The following is a 13,845-nucleotide window of genomic DNA, read 5'->3' as shown; positions in this document are numbered from 1 at the left end:
AGTTTTCTAGCTGGACAAACTTAGATCCATATAGGAGTGTCATAAAGCACTTTCTACTTTGTGAGGCTGATTAAACCACTGTCTTGCTGTGCCTCAGTTTCTTCACCTGAAGAACAATGGATGGTAGCTTCTATTCTGGAAGGTTTTTGTCAGAATTAAATGAGATAATATATGTAAACCCCCTAACATAGCGTCTGAAACATGGTAGACACTTATATGTATTATTTCTCTTCTCCCTTCTTTTTAAGAGAAATGCCTGGGTGATCTGATCACTTCTTTGGTCTTAAACTTACTGTTAGTAATTTTTCTCCATATCCAGATTACTTGAACCAATCATATTAGGTTTTAGCCTATCAGTTTTTGTTCACCACAAAGGAAATCATTCTGCTGTGTTATATACTAAGATATAACTGTAAGCAAAATGACTCGGAGATAAGGTAGTGTGTTGGAGCTAATAGACTCAGAACTCAGCCAGGTTCTTTGTTGCTTTATCGCCAGCTCCACCCTCATCCTTGACCTAAATACCCTCTCAGAGACGGGGCAGGAGCAGAGCAGCCAGGCCTCAAGAGCCCTGTTTCTGAGCTACTTAGGGCAGTGAATTTGGAGTAGATTCTGAAGGGAAAGCATGTCCAAATGCATAGAACAGTTGAAATCAATGGCTCGATCTTTAGATTTGGGGTACTAGAAAAATTCCAAATTCTTTCCAGTCTCTAATATATGGTTCTTCCTCTCTTGATTCAAACCTAATGATTTTATTTTCATCCAATGGTTTTATTTTCATCCAATGGGAACAAGTATGACTACTCGATTATTCTATGTGATTGTGTTGCAGATGTAAAACTCTTTGTAATAGCACAAACTATGTCTAATCATACCCTTTTTTACTTTCCTAATACACATAGGTTGGAGCTCAGTAAATGTTGAGTAAACAGATTTAGCCAGTGACTTCTTGACTATGATAGTGACACAGGATCCTGTTTTTACTGTCCAGCAATATATTTTATGTATAAATACCTGTATCAATAGACCTCTCCCTCTGTGTGTATACTTATATATGTGTATGTATATATATTGATTTTATATAATTGTTTAAATGAAAGACCCAGTTGAGGGACCCAGTTCCATTGGGTCACTGATAGCCCTGAACCTACTTATAGATTCATTACTGATAAAGTTGCCGGCTGTATAATTAACTCTGTGATCACTGGCCAGTCCTCAGTTTCCTCATTTACAAAATAACTAGATTAAATAATCACTAAGGTAGGAAAACATTTCAACTCCATAATTCTATTTTTTTTCTCTCCAGTAAGAAATGACGTGTTTTTTTGAGAGCTATGCTATTATTGTTTGAACTTCGTGCCAATTTTTCCCCTAATGCAGGAATCACAAATGAAATCTACTAAGGGGCTGGGAATTTGTACTTGCTTTTAAAATTCAGAGCATCTATTGAAACTGGTGTCTTTTCACTTCAATTACCTATCATTTAGACACAGACATTCAACATGGTGGGACCAGCCTGACCCCCAGAGGAGCCTGCCCTGCTCCTGTTATTTCAAAAAAGAAACTGAAAGCTGCCCAGACCGCCACTTCTGGAATCCTTAAGGACACTTCCTCTTTGGCGGAAAAGAGGCCTGCCAGCTCATTATGGCTTCATAGATGCTTTTCTAGACTCTCAGGATATGCTTGGTATTGGTGACAGTCTGCCCTAGTCAGCCTCACCATTTCCAGAGTGACGTGTTCCTGTTGTTTTTTTTTGCTTTTTTTTTTTTTAATAATACCAGCATATTTAATGTTATGTGATTGTCCCCATCAGGAAAGTAGGTGTTCATGTCATTAATGTGCTGATTTTGTTCATGAAAGAGTAAACTGCCAGTATGGTACAGTACTACTGGGTTGTTTTTTTTTTCCCTCTTCCTTTTACAAGCAGAAAAAGGCCCTAAATTGTGCCTTTGGATTAACATCTTCTCCTTTCACATTTGAATTTCAAAACCCTCTTTAAATGAGCAATTCTCAGGGTTTCCATTACTGACAGCTGCCTTTGGGTGTGTCCCTGTGACTTTGTGACTTCCCTGGTGGCTCAGACGGTAAAGAGTCTGCCTGCAATGCAGGAGACCTGGGTTCAATCCCTGGGTCAGGAAAATCCCCTGGAGGAGGGCACAGCAACCCACTCCAGTATTCTTGCCTGGAGAATTCCATGAACAGAAGAGCCTGGCGGGCTACAGTCCATAGGGTCACAAAGAGTCGGACACGACTGAGTGACTAACACACACACATGGTGACTTTGTGGGGGGCATTTCTTCCTTTCAGCTCTTTGAGAGTTTTCTGTGTCCGGGCCAGCACTCAGAATCTCACTAGTACTCCAACAATAGCCTCTCCCAACCTGGCCTTCCTGACCAAAATGAGCACACTGTCTCTGTCACTTTACCTCTCTTTCAGATGCTCCCACCTTCCTGAAGCAAAAGAAGAGTCTTAACATTTAATTTCTTATCTGATAATTTTTGATAAGCACCCAAGTATTAGATTTTTATGAGTGCTAAGGGGAAGACCCAGACAATAGGCACCAAGTCTTATTTTTAGACAACTACTTTGCAGTACAAATGAACAACACTTGGGAGTAGCCAAGTCTCATTCATTTGGGTAAAAGAACAGGGTTGTTGCTTCCCCTGTATCAGGATCTCCTCCTCTTTGGTCTGCAGTGCAGTCCCACTTTGGTTTAATTAATCCATTAAGGTCTATCTTAACCCTAGTCAGTAATGATGGAGGGGCTCACCGGAGCCATCCAGAATGGGAGAAATTAGATGGATAATGATTTTTGTGCTGATGATGTGTTCTGTCTTTTTATATAGTTGATCCCGTGAGGGACATATTTCTTTGGTGTATTCCTGCTGATGTTCTCAAGACAGATATATTACAGAGAAATAAATCAGACTATGAGATTTTTCTAGTGTCTAATTCTTGGTGTGTAAATTTAGTGTTTTAAAATCAAAGCTATTTTTAAAAAATATATTTTTATAAATATAATATTAAATAATCAAGAGGATGAGAGAAATTTGAGTAACTCATTTGAGTATTATTTTTATTACACTTAGATGCTGTTATAGAATATTTATGTTAATAGTCTTCTGATTGCTCCCTCCTCCAAGAGTAAACTGTTTAAGATGATTCCTCTTCAGTCCAGTTCAACAAGTGTTTACTGATGCCTACCACATGCATAACAGTTGACAGTTCCCAAAAATCAGGAGACTTAAGTAGCTTTATATGTCTTAAAGTATATATATATATATATATATATATATACACTATTTAAAATTAAGACCTATAGTTGCAATGCAACAAATTAATCAAACTGTAGTGGGTGAGTACCCACTATATTTTTTCCTACCATCAGTGAAATTTATAAGCAATTATGATGTACATTTATTTTTTGATATTTATTTATTTATTTGGCTGGAGCAGGTCTTAATTACGGCATGCAAGATCTTTAGCGCTAGCATGTGAACTCTTAGTTTTGGCATGTGGGATTTATTTCCCTAAGCAGGGATTGAACCTGGACCCCCTGCATTGAGAGCATGGAGTCTTAGCCACTGAACCACCAGGGAAGTCCCATAAAATACATTTAAAGTACAATAAATCTTTTAAAGTGTGGTAAAGTGGATGCGGTGGTTTTTACTTTGTTTAAGAGGATTGGCCACTGGTTGACAGCAATCTTGAAAGTCTCTCCAGCAGAAGCAGCCTTTAAGTAATCATTTGAAGGAAGGAGAGATGTTCTTCAGCGCTGAGGAATTATTCCACAGATGCAGGCTTGTGCGGGAAAGATTCAGAGATGAACTTTCCCACATAAAGGAACGATTCTCAATGGGAAGAAGCCAAAAGGCAAAGGAGATGTCCTTAATGGCTATAGGGGGACCTTCATGGCACCATTTTCTGAGAGATTAAATGAGCAAACCTATAAAAGTCTTTTGGTGCTGGTAGTCTGGAATTCATAACTGATCTGAAGTAGGATAGAAATCCTCTGGAGGACTAAAAAGGGAACTATGACAATCAAACCATTGAGAAGATGTTTGGAGTGAGGAGGCAATTTTCATATCCTAGGTATAGTGTGATCAAGAGTTGTGCTATGCTTTGCTTAAGTTGCTCAGTCATGTCTAACTCTTTGTTAACCTCATGGACCACAGCCTGCCAGGCTCCTCTGTCCCTGGGGATTCTCCAGGCAAGAATACTGGAGTGGGTAGCCTATCCCTTCTCCAGGGGATCTTCCCGACCCAGAAATTGAACTGGGGTCTCCTGCATTGCAGGCAAATTCTTTACCAGCTGAGCTACCAGGGAAGCCTGATCAAGAGATAGCCAAAGATAATAGTAAAAAATGCATGTTTGAGTTAAGATCATTTTAAGAAATTTTTTATATTCTTACATGCATATAAGAATAAAAAAAAAAAATTTTTCCAGATTAGTTGATGTTTGTTTGTTTTTCAGATTTATTGGTTGGTTTTTTAAATTAGTTTTTCATTGGCGTATAGTTGCTTTGCAATGCTGTGTTAGTTCCTGCTGTACAGCAAAGTGAGTCAGCTATATATACACATATTCCCTCTCTTTTTCAGATTCTGTTCCCACATAGATAATTACAGAGTATTGAATAGAGTTCCCTGTGCTATTCAGTAGGTTCTTATTAGTTATCTATCCTATATATATAGTGTGTAAGTCAGTCCCATCTCCCAATTTATCCTTCCTCCCCTTTCCCCCTTGGTAACCACAAGTTTGTTTCTATGTCTGTGACTCAACTTCTGTTTTGTGAATAGGTTCATTTGTACCATTTCTTTAAGATTCCATATATAAGTGATATCATATGATATTTGTCTTTTTTTATCTGACTTACTTCACTCAGTATAACAATCTCTAGGTTCATCCATGTTGTGCAAATGGCATTATTTTGCTCTTTTTTATGGCTGAGTAATATTCCATTGTATATATGTGTCACATCTTCTTTATCCATTCTTTTGTTGATGAACATGGAAGCAAAATATTTTATTACAGAAAGTTTAGCAGAAGTTTGGGGCTTTGGATGGTGTCATGGACTGTAGTTTTGTAGCATTTGAATAGCGAAATGATTTAAAAGGAAAGAGAGAATGCTCAGTAGGGAATTTGAGGTGCTAGCAGAACTTCTAATCAAAGGTATTCTGAAGTGTTGACTAATTAACTTAATTAACCATAACTAAAAGAGGCAGATTATAGGAAAAGATGAATGTGTGCATCAACCCCTCAAATGCATGAATATAAGAAGAAAAAAACTATGAACCTTAAGGTAATGCCTTTCAAGGGACAACCCAGTTAGGAGATAGTAAAGGAATGTTGAAGTAACAATTGAAGGGATAAAACTGAGCCAAGATTTTAAACATCAGAAGAAAGGATTAAGAAGTCATTTTTGAGAAGCTTTTTGGAGAAACAAGAAATTGAAAGAATGTTGCAGTGCCATCTTAGCCAATGTTCAAATTCTATATGTGGGGGAAAAGGAAGCCTCAAAGAGAGAAGTGATCATGTAAACAAAGCTAACTTGTAGACGAACCAGAACTAGGTCATAAGGGTGTTTGATCACAGTGACGTGCTCCTTCCGTGTGCTGTGCTGCCTCCATGAAGGACCTGTCCAGTCACTTCTTGTGGATGTCATGAGTTAAGCAAAGAAAGGCTAAATTTGTAGAGACCAGACTGACACAAACTGACTTGTGTAAATCCATTGATAAGAGAAAAGGAGAGGGTGATGTTGAAATCTCCATCACTCTATCAGCTGTGGCCAGGATGGTCAACAGAATAAGGGGAATGCATAGTTTTTAGTATTTCAGAGCAACTTCTGATTGCCTGCTAAGTATCAGGATCATGTGTAAGCGGGCACAAGATGCACAAACTACACAGTCTTGCAAGTATAGAAGCATATTTATATTTTGTTTAAAATATCAACTCTTTTCAACTTGATCCTTAACATTGAGGGGAAATTCTAGGGGCTATATATTGAATTAAAATAATTAAAATTGAACCTAGACTTAGCTGGTTTAAAATAAAAAACTGAAACTGAAGAATATGACACTCTAACCTAAACTGAGAAGCTAGTTTGCTTTGGACCTTGACTGGCTTTCTTCAGTACAGGCATGCAAAGACTTGGCCAATGCTAGAGTCCAGAAAACATGTCGTGCTTTGCTTGTGACATATTTTTTAATTAGCCCCTTTTCTTCAGGAAGACCTCCTAGGTTTTGCCTGAGTAAGGACCATAAACTTGAGTCCATGCTAACCACAACTGTAAAGGTCTTGAGAGAGATGGAGGAGATTCTATGTGATTGTGACCCGTTGAAGGGGGCTCTCCTGCATAATGTGATCCATGTCTTTCAGAATAGAGCTTTGCTCCCATGTTAATACATTCTGGAAATTGCTCAAGAGGCAGCTTTGGCATTAGAATAGCAACTTTCAAAGCAGTAAACGTCAGCACTTCTATTTCTCCTTCTTGGCGTGCATTACATGAAGCTGGAAGGACTAATTGGCTAAATGAAGGGACTCAGTGTCGCAGAGTTGAAATCCTGGCATGTAAATGGAGAGGTGGGGAGAGACTTGCATGCATATCTATATGGCCTCCCTTTGTGAATTATCATAATAGAAATGGTTCTGCCCCTTCTCTAGTTTCCCTGCGAGATGAGTTGGGGTGTGAAGTGCATAGCACAGAAATTCGCCATGCTTTGTATCTATGATTACTTGTCTCTGTGTGCATCTTTTCCACTCCTAAATTGCATGTTTACTGAAGGTTGCTGAATAATACATTGTTTTAAAAGATGTGTCCCTGAAGTAAGGTTATGACAATTATAATATGACTGCATACAGCTGAATACTATAATGAAAAAAAAATCAGTAAATGTCATTTTTAAACCCAAACAAGGAAATACATTTCTTATTTGTTTTATAGGTATTGTATCTGCTTCTATGACCTCTGCCAAACATTTATAAGGACTTGATCAATACTTGGATCAGACATTGCATATGAGATTGGTTCCCTGAGACAGCAGTCAACTTAGCATGGAGAGGGAGTGCCAGTCCTCATATCACACGTGCTCTTTATGAAAGAGTACTTCAAGATAAGCTCTATAACTCACTCTTAACCTTTTTATAAAGCTAAAGTCCAAGACTCATTTGGTTTACCTACCCTGCCTTCTAGCTAGGAAACCTATTATAAAACTTATAATAGAAAATCACAGTACTTTCATATGAGGATTTAATATCTCCTGAAGTATATCAGAATATTATAACTAAACTAAATCCCTGATGTTTCTTAAACCCCCCTTTTAAATGTTTGATCTGAATTATGGATGAAGAACATCTATTAATACATCATCTTGCTGAAAACCATTATCAAATCACGTCTTTTTAAAATTTAATCACTTTTTTAATTTAATCTTTTAACACCAAAAATATTTTGTATTGGGGTATAGCCAATTAACAATGTTGTGATAGTTTCAGGTGAACAGAGAAGGGGCTCAGCCATACATATACATGTTTCCATTCTGCCCCAAACCCCACTCCCATCCAGGCTGGCACATAACATTGGGCGGAGTTCCAGGTGCTATACAATAGGTTTTTGCTGGTTTTCCATTTTCAATATAGCAGTGTGTACGTGACCTTCCCAAAGACCTCAGCTATGCCTTCCCCCAGCAGCCATGAGTTCGTTTTCTAAGTCTGTGAGTCTCTTTCTGTTTTGTAAGTATGTTCATTTGTATCATTTCTTTTTAGATTCCACATGTAAGGGATGTCATATGATATTTCTCCTTCTCTGTCTGGCTTACTTCACTCAGTAAGACACTCTCTAGGTCCATCCATGTTGTTGCAAATGGCCTTATTTCATTCTTTTTAATGGCTGAGTAATATTCCATTATATATATATATATTTATACCACATCTTTATCTTTTCCTCTGTCAATGGACATTTAGGTTGTTTCCATGTCTTGGCCATCATAAAGAGTGCTCAGTGAACATTGGGGAGCATGTATCTTTTCAGGCCCCATTTTTCTCTGGATATATGCCCAGGAGTGGGGTTGCAGGGTCATATGGTAGCTGTATCTTTAGTTTTTTAAGAAACTTCCATATTGTTCTCCATAGTACGTGAACCAATTTACATTCCCACCAACAGTGCAAGAGGTGTCCTTCTCTCCACACCCTCTCCAGTATTTGTTGTTTGTGGATTTTTTGATGATAGCCATACTGACCAGTGTGAGGTGATATTTCATTGTAGTTTTGATTTGCATTTCTCTAATAGCTAGTGATTTTGAACATCTTTTCATGTGCTTATTGGCCATCTGTATGTCCTCTTTAGAGAAACGTCTGTTCAGGTCTTCTGCCCATTTCTTGAGTGGGTTGTTTGTTTTGATGCTATTAAGTGTCATAAGCTGTTTATAAATTCTGGAGACTAATCTCTTATCAGTCACATCATTTGCCAATATTTTCTTCAAATCTGTGGGTTGTCTTTTTATTTTGTTTATTCTTTCCTTTGCTGTAAAAAGTTTTTGAGTTCAAGTAGATCCCATTTGTTTACTTTTGCTTTTATTTCCATTATTCTGGGAGACAGATTAAAAAAGATTTTGCTGTGATTTATGTCAGAGAGTGTTCTGCCTATGTTTTCCTCTAAGGGTTTTGTAGTGTCCAGTCTAATATTTAGGTCTTTAATCCATTTTGAGCTTATCTTTGTGTATGGGGTTAAGAAATGGTCTAGTTTCATTCTTTTACATGTGGCTATCCAGTTTTCCCAGCACTATTTGTTGAAGAGACTATCTTTCCAACATTGTGTAGTCTTGCCTCTTTTGTCATAGATTAAGTGACTATGGGTGCATGGGTTTATTTCTGGGTTTTCTAATCTGTTCCATTGATCTATATTTCCATTTTTGTGCCAGTACCATACTGTTTTAAATACTGTAGCTTTGTAGTATGGTCTGAAATCAGGGAGCCTGATTCCTCCAGCTCCATTTTTCTTTTTCAAGACTGCTTTGGCTATTCAGGGTTTTTTGTGTCTCCATGAGAAATGCTGGGCTGGATGAAGCACAAGCTGGAATCAAGATTGCTAGGAGAAATATCAATAACCTCAGATATGCAGATGACACCACCCTTATGGCAGAAAGTGAAGAAGAACTAAAGAGCCTCTTGATGAAAGTGAAAAAGGAGAGTGAAAAAGTTGGCTTAAAGTTCAACATTCAGAAAACTAAGATCATGACATCCAGTCCCATCACTTCATGGCAAATAGAAGGGGAAACAGTGGAAACAGTCACTGACTTTATTTTTCAGGGCCCCAAAATCACTGCAGATGGTGACTGCAGCCATGAAGTTAAAAGACTCTTACTCCTTGGGAGGAAAGTTATGACCAACCTAGACAGCATATTAAAAATCAGAGACATTACTTTGTCAACAAAGATCCATCTAGTCAAGGCTTTGGTTTTTCCAGTAGTCATGTATGGATGTGAGAGTTGGACTATAAAGAAAGCTGAGTGCCGAAAAATTGATGCTTTTGAACTGTGGTGTTGAAGAAGGCTCTTGAGTCCCTTGGACTGCTAGGAGATCCAACCAGTCCATCCTGAAGGAGATCAGTCCTGGGTGTTCATTGGAAGGACTGATGGTGAAGCTGAAACTCCAATACTTTGGCCACCTCATGCAAAGAGTTGACTCACTGGAAAAGACCCTGATGCTGGGAGGGATTGGGGGCAGGAGGAGAAGGGGACGACAGAGGATGAGATGGTTGGATGGCATCACTGACTTGATGGACATGAGTTTGGGTAAATTCCGGGATTGGTGATGGACAGGGAGGCCTGGCGTGCTGCAGTTCATGGGGTCGTGAAGAGTGGAACACGACTGAGCAACTGAACTGAACTGAACTGATACAAATTTTGAGACTTTTTGTTCTAGTTCTGTGAAAAATCCATTGGTAATTTGATAGAGATGGCATTGAATCTGTAGATTGCCTCGGGTAGTATAGTCATTTTGACAATATTGATTCTTCCAATCCATGAACATGGTATATCTTTCCATCTGTTTATATCTTCTTCAATTTCTTTCATCAGCATCTTAGTTTTCAGAGTACAGGTCTTTTGTCTCCTTAGGTAAGTTTATTCCTAGGTATTTTATTCTTTTTGATGCAACGGTAAATGGTATTGCTTCTTGAATTTCTCATTCTGATATTTCATTGTTAGTGTATTGAAATGCAACAGATTTCTGTGTATTAATTTTGTAACGTGCAACTTTACCAAATTCATTGATGAGTTCTAGTAGTTTTCTGTTAGCATCTTTAGGATCTTCTATGTATAGTATATCATGTCATCTACAAACAGTGACAGTTTAACTTCTTCTTTTCCAATTTGGATTCCCTTTACTTGTTTTTCTTCTCTGATTTCTGTAGCTAGAACTTCCAAAACTATGTTGAGTAAAAGTGGTGAAAATGGGCAGCCTATCTTGGTTCTATCTTAAAGGGGATGCTTTCAGCTTTTTGCCATTAAGTTTGATGCTAGCTGTAGGTTTGTCATATATGGCCTTTAGTATATTGAGCTATGTACCCTCTATGCCCACTTTTGAAGAGTTTTCATCATAAATGGGTGCTGAATTTTGTCAAAAGCCTTTTCTGCATCTATTGAGATAATTATATGGGTTTTATTCTTCAGTTTGTTGATATGGTATATCACATTGATTGATTTGCAGATATTAAAAAATCCTTGCATCCCCAGGATGAATCCTAGTTGATCATGGTGTATGATCAATGTATTTAATGTATTGTTGGATATGGATTGCTAGTACTTTGTTGAGGATTTTTGCATCAGTGTTCATCAATAATTTTCTTTTTTTGTGGTATCTTTGTCTTTTTTTGTGGTATTTTTGTCTGGTTTTGGTATCAGGGTAATGGTGTCCTCATGAAATAAATTGGAAAGTTTTCCTTCCTCTGTGACTTTTTGGAACAGCTTCAGAAGGATACGTGTTAACTTTTCTCCAAATGTTTGATAAAATTCACCTGTGAAGCCGTCAGGTCCTGGACTTTTGTTTGTTGGAAAGTTTTTAATCATGGATTCAATTTCAGTGCTTATGATTTGTCTGTTCATATTTTCTATTTCTTCCTGTTTCAGTCTAGGAAGACTGTACCTTGCTAAGAAACTGTCCATTTCTTCCAGGTTGTCCATTTTATTGGCATACAGTTGTTCATAGTAATCTCATGTGATTCTTGGTATTTCTGTGAAGTCAGTTGTAACTTCTCCTTTTTCAATTCTAATTTTACTGATTTGAATTCTCTCCCTTTTTTTCTTGATAAGTCTGGCTAAAGGTTTATCACTCTTGTTTATCTTTTCAAAGAACCAGCTGTTAGTTTCATTGATGTTTGCAATTGTTTTCTTTGTCTCTATTTCACTTATTTTTGCTCTGATTTTTATGATTTGCTTCCTTCTACTAACTTTAGGTTTTGTTTGTTCTTCTTTCTCTAGTTGTTTTAGATGTAAGGTTAGGTTGTTTATTTGAGATTTTTCTTGTTTCTTAAGGTAAGACTGTATTGCTATAAACTTCCCTCTTAGAAATGCTTTTGCTGTATGCCATAAGTTTTGGACTATTGTGCTTTCATTTTCATTTGTCTCTAGGTATTTTTTAATTTCTTCTTTCATTTCATCAGTGATCCAACAGTTGTTTAGTAGCGTATTGTTTAGCTGCCACATGTTTGTGTTTCTTAGAGTTTTCTTCTTGTAGTTTATTTCTAATCTCATAGTGTGATCAGAAAAGATGCTTAGTATTATTTTGATTTTCTGAAATTTACCAAGCCTTACTTTGTGCCCAGCATGTGGTCAATCCTAGAGAATTGCTAGTATTGGTTGCTTTTGAATGGAATGTCCTATAAGTATCAGTTAGGCCCAATTCATCTAAAGCATCATTTAAGGCCTGCATTTCCTTACTGATTTTCTATCTGGATGATCTGTCTATTGATGAAAGTGAGGTATTAAAGCTCCCCATTATTATTGCATTTCTGTCTATTTCTCCCTTTATGTTTTTTAGTATTTGCCTTACATATTGAGGTGATCCTATACTGGGTGCATATATACTTATAATTGTTATATCTTCTTCTTGGATTGAACCTTTGATAATTATGTAATGTCCTTCTTTGTCTCTTATAACAGTCTTTGTTTTAAAGTCTATTTTGTCTGATATGAGTATAGCTACTCCAGCTCTTTTATGATTTCCATTTGTGTGAAATACCTTCTTCAGTGTTCCTTCAGTATTACCTTCATCCCCTTAATTTCAGTCTGTCAGTGTCCCTAGGTATGAAGTAGTGTCTTGAAGACAACATATATATGGATCTGATTTTTGTATCCACTCAGCCAGTCTATGCCTTTTGGTTGATACATTTAATCCATTTACATATAAGGTAGTTATCAATATATATGATCCTATTACCATTTTGTTAATTGTTTTGGGTTTACTTTTTGTAGATTTTTTCCTTCTCTTGTGTTTCCTGCCTAGAGAAGTTCCTTTAGCATTTGTTGTAAAACTGGTTTAGTGATGCTGAATTCTCTCAACTTTTGCTTGTCTGGAAAATTTTGATTTCTCCATCAAATCTAAATGAGAGTCTTGCTGGGTAGAGTATTCTTGGTTCTAGGTTCTTTCTTTTCATCACTTGGAATATATTGTGCCATTGCCTCTGGCTTGTAGGGTTTCTGTTGAAAAATTGGCTGATAACCTTATGGATTTTCCATTGTATGGTATTTGTCTTTTTTCCCTTGTTGCTTTTAATAATTCATCTTTGTCTTTAATCTTTGTCAGTTTGATTGCAATGTGTCTCGGTGTGTTCCTCATTGGATTTATCCTGCCTGGGAGTCTCTGTGCTTCCTGGACATGGTTGACTATTTCCTTTCCCATGTTAGGGAAGTTTTCGACTATTATCTCTTCAAATATTTTCTCGGGTCCATTCTCTCTCTCTTATTCTGCTTGGACCCCTATAATGTGAACATTGGTGCATTTAATGTTGTCCCAGAGGTCTGTTAGACTGTCTTAATTTTTTTCATTCCTTTTCCTATATTCCGTTTTGCAGCACTGATATCTATCATTCTATCTACCAGGTCACTTATCTGTTCTTCTGCCTCAGTTATTCTGATATTGATTCCTTTTAGTGTATTTTTCATCTCTGTCTATTTGTTCTTTAGTTCTCCTAGGTCCTTGGTAAACATTTCTTGTATCTTCTCAATGTTTGCCTCCATTCTTTTTCTGAGATCCTGAATCATCTTCACTATCATTATTCTGATTTTTTTTTTCTGGGAGGTTGCCTATCTCCATTTCATTTAGTTGTTTTTCTGGAGATTTGTCTTGTTCTTTCACCTGGGACATAATCTTATTTCTTTTCACTCTGGGTAGCTTTCTGTGATTGTGATATTAGTTCTAGAGGTTGATGGGATTGCAGTTCTTAATTCTTCTTTTTGCTCTCTTCTGGATGAGGATAAGAGGCATGTGCAATCTTCCTGATGGGAGGGACTGGCTGTGAGGGCAACTGGGTCTTGCTCTGATGGGCAGGGCTGTTCTCAGTAAAACTTTAATCCAAATGTCTGCTGATGGATGGGACTGTGCTCTCTCCCTGTTAGTTGTTTGGCCAGAGACACGCAGTCCTGGGGTCGATAAGTTCCCTTAGTGGGGCTATTGGCGACCTCCAAGAGGGCTCCTGCCACAGTGCGGCTCCAGGACTGCACTGTCAGTGCACCTGTCCCTGTGGGAAGCCACTGCTGACCCACAGCTCTGCAGGAGACCCTCAGTCACGCACAGGCAGGTCTGGCTTAGTCTCCTGTGGGGTCACTGCTCCTGTCCCCTGGGTCCAGCTGT

The 13,845-nt window shown here is 37.8% G+C and overlaps 1 protein-coding gene across 42 annotated transcripts in view; it reads left to right on the top strand.

Moving 5' to 3' along the window:
* The window catches only part of ZBTB20 (zinc finger and BTB domain containing 20), an 846,256-nt gene that overhangs the window by 737,342 nt on the left and 95,069 nt on the right, over positions 1 to 13,845 (top strand). The window lies entirely within an intron of this gene.

The sequence above is a fragment of the Cervus canadensis genome, chromosome 7 (genome assembly GCF_019320065.1).
Source record: "Cervus canadensis isolate Bull #8, Minnesota chromosome 7, ASM1932006v1, whole genome shotgun sequence".
In the NCBI taxonomy this organism is placed as follows: Eukaryota; Metazoa; Chordata; class Mammalia; order Artiodactyla; family Cervidae; genus Cervus; species Cervus canadensis.
This window is presented reverse-complemented; position numbering and strand designations above follow the sequence as displayed.